Raw genomic sequence first — 3,892 nt, forward strand, 5'->3', positions numbered from 1 at the left:
GGGCGACCTGTGCGTGAGGGCGCGGGTGGGCGCCTGCCCTGCGCTGCCCGTGATGCGGTTGCACCATCTTCCCCTTGGTGCCCTTGCACCATCTTCCCCTTGGTGCCCCTTTGAACACCTTTAAATCAGCACCTCAGTCTCCCCGGGTGAGTTGGTGCTTCGCTGAGGGAAGTCCCAGCGTGTCCCCTTGGCCCAGGGCAGCTTGCTCCGGCGCGCTGCGAGCTGGGGTCTTTGTGTGTGGTGCAGCCGAGGGCTGGCCCTTTCCCAGTATGGAAGGGCTGCAGCCTGCCTCTTTCATTCAAAAATGGCTCCGGCTTTTGCCACGGGTGTCAAGATGGTTTTCGTGCGGCGTCTGTTGGCTGTGTGGCGGGTGGCTCGCAGCGAGGTGGGCTCTGAGCCCCTTTTCAGCAAAACGGGGAGGTACCACTGGCTTTCTCAAACCACTTGGAGGTTCACCAGGGAGTAGCGTGCAGGAGCTGCTTAATTATTGATTTCATTCAGCTTTATTATACAAGTAGCTGGGACAAGGAGTAATTTTTATTGCTCTGTGCCTGCAGCTAGTTGTACCTACTCAGGCTCCATAGGAATAGGAGCTGATTGACACTACAAATGTGGTATCTTCTTCACACCTTTCCTGTCATGGGGAGCAGGTGGAGTGATGAAATGTGAGAGCTTCTTCTCAGGGGAAGTGGTGAGGAGTTCTAATATTTTGCTAATTCAAGTTAATGCTCGTCTGCATTTATTTTCATTTTTTGCACCTCAGAATAAATGTGTTGTGTAAAATGAAAATCCAAATGAGTGTCTCAAGCAGTGTTATGACAAGATCAGTTAAGATCAGCCAGCATAAATGGAGATGGCATCAAAAGTTGCTCTTTTGAATGAGTACGGGATAAATGAATGCTATTAGGTGTAAACTTCCTAACAAACACTTGTAGTATTGTTAGAAGTATCTGGGGCTAGAAGTGACTATCAGGTGGTGAATAATAAGTGGAGCTCTGCTAATACTGGACTTCAGAAAGTCACTCCCAGTTGCAAATCTTAACCCACACAGCAATTTCTGTGTGTTCTAGGATGCATAGAATTTCTTGAGTGCAGTTAAAGTTGTCTAGGGTTTTGTATCAGGAAGCGAATGAGTTTGAGTGTGCCTCACAGTGCTCACTTATTTTACATACTTCTCTCAGGCTGCCTGGAGAGCTGACATGGTCTTAGTTTTTTTCTGTCAAGTTTGTCCAGAGAAATGAGAGCAGCTGGAGCCAACTGCATGTAGAGGTCAACTGGAGTTATCACAAGAACAAGCTGGTTTGTCGTAATGCTCTTAAAAACTTTAAGATGACTGCCTTTGAGATATCTTGGTCATACTGTTTCTTGTGCTATGAAGCCTGCAGAAATGTTGTGGATGTGTTAAAACTATGTTAGTGGAATGATGAACTCTCGTGACTTCTTCTCTCGCTGTGGCTTCTGGTGATGGTGTGTGCCAAAGCTCACCTGCTGACAGCTGCAGATCTCATTTTCACGAGCTGACTCTGCCTCCTTTCCCTCCCCTCAGGGCTCCTGGCCACAGCACAGAGGTGGGAGAAAACTCCCCTGTAATTGAGCATGCATCGAGGTACAGAGGGGATTAGGCAGTTCACATTTAATCATGCAAGGCAGCACCCTAGAGATGATTTTTCCTAAATGGGATGTGTTCTGTATCTTCCTCCAGGGAGACTGAGGAGGTGAGAATACTGAAATGCTCCAGAATATCACAGGCACTTAGAGATACTGAACCAGTGCAGCCGGAGATGGCATAGACCTATTTCACCTTCACTCTCCCACCAGGAAGGATACAACCTTTATGCAAGGAGGCTGGCCGAACTTTCAGAAGCTGCTCAGGTAATGAAGAACAGATAGAATTAAGACCCACATGAAGGGGTTTTGTCCCTGAATCTTGTGTCAGAATATGTTCTGATGCCTTCCAACAGCCCTGGGAGAAAAGAGGCATCAAAAAGAGGGGGGGAGGGAAATGCTTTTTTTTTTAAAAAAAAAAAAAAAGTTTTATCTAAGAAAAGATGCTCCTATGGTTTCTTCACTCTCAGAAATTCCAGGTCATGATGAGAGACAGACTTCCCTGGCTATACCCACTGCAGTTCTTTCTGTGTTGGCCGTGCATATAAAGAGCCCTTAAGAAAGGAGCAAAATTTATAGTGATTCATTTGCATCTGATGGACCCAGGGTTCAGTGCTACTGGTAACTTGATCAGCACTATTCAAATGCTAATCTCATTATGTGTGTAGAGACTGAAGCGCAGCAATCCACCTCCATTAGCACAACGTGCCTGGGTGATGTTCTGGCTGGTGCGCGGGGTCGTGGTACCCCCCGCGGACACCCAGCACATGCTGCACAGCATCAGGGTTGATACGGGAGAGAATGGGAACTCGGTGGAGGCGCCAGTGAAATGAGCAAACATGCGAAGAGGAGCTAGAGTCCTCTGTGGAAATGCTGGGGAGGGGGGAAGGGATTGTGGCCAATGGAACAGTTCGTTAAGACTTTTTTTCCCCTTTAAGTATGCCCATCCTTTCTCCTTGCTTCCACATGAACACTGTCAAAAAAAAAAAAAAAAAAAGTAGTAAACAAAAGGATTTCTCCCAAAATATAGATACAGCTTAAAAGTTTTTTTTTCTTTGACCTTATGAAAAATTTGGGAGGTCATAGGAGTTATAATCCTGAAGGAGCAAGATTTGTAAAGTGACATAGTGTACTTATTAGATAAGCTACTTAGTTTATCTAATCAAAAGCAGATGAGCTCTGATAACGTGCAGTCCTGGCATCAGCTGGCTTATTAAATAGTGCAACCTCCCCAAAAGGACTGTTTTTCTGAGGGGCTGTTGCAAATGCAGCAGCCCTGTTGCTAGAGCTTTGTAGTTCTAGGCAATGCCTTTGTGTTTATTTCTGGTACAATATCAGTTGCCTAATAGCAGTGATAGTGTTGCTGTGAGTCTTGTTCCTCTAACTTGTCCCTCTCCAGGGTCAGCGTGGCTGTGGTTAGCCTCAGTGCTTGCAGTAGCAGCAAGAAACTGTGAACATGCTTATGTTAAGGTTTATGAACATTATGCGTGGCTCTGCTGCCTGCCTGGGGAGAGCAGAACAGGGCGGGTGACACAGTGACATAGATAAGTAACCACAGTAATCACGCAGGAGGACAACAATGGCTCGCAGCTCACTGAAGGGAGAAGTTACCTACCTGACTGCATTCAGGTATCTCTTCCGAAGGAAGCCTGGCAGCCAAAAGGGGAAGGGAATTGAGGGTGACTGTTGGGAAAGTGGGTGTTAAGTACCCACACAAACACTATGTTATACGCCCTGACACCCACACCCACCTTTGGGAATTAAAAAACCCTAATTGGTGACAGATACAGAGCTAGGAATGTGTCTTGGTCTGTTCTTAAGCAAGTTGTCTCAGCTTTGCAGTGACAAGCCTGGCAAAACAAATTGTGCTTTGCTGTGGGAGGGAAAAAATGTCTGAATTGTAGAAAATCTAGGAGACAATCCCAGCTGCATGTATTGATTAGGAGTGAACTTGTGGGGTGGTAACTCTGACCCTGATGTAAGAAGGGGTGAGTCACGGGATTCTATCCTTGCAGAGGTATAGGAGTAATACCTCACAGAGAGGAATATGCCTCTAGATAACAGAAAGATAAAAGATAAAATCATATATTGCTATTGTGTAGTTCTCCTCCCCGGTGCACGATTTGGTGAGTTATATTTTGACTGCCACATCTAAACTTTTTTTAAGGTGCTTGCTGTTAGCATACAGATGAGGGCTGTGTGAGCATGTTCACATGCAAACCATTTCCTTGCTGACAACTTCACATTACTCTTTGGAGCACCGACCTAGCAGCTTTGCAGTACCCAA

Source organism: Athene cunicularia (assembly GCF_003259725.1).
Source record: "Athene cunicularia isolate RWA chromosome 15 unlocalized genomic scaffold, athCun1 chr15_part1, whole genome shotgun sequence".
NCBI classification, from domain to species: Eukaryota; Metazoa; Chordata; class Aves; order Strigiformes; family Strigidae; genus Athene; species Athene cunicularia.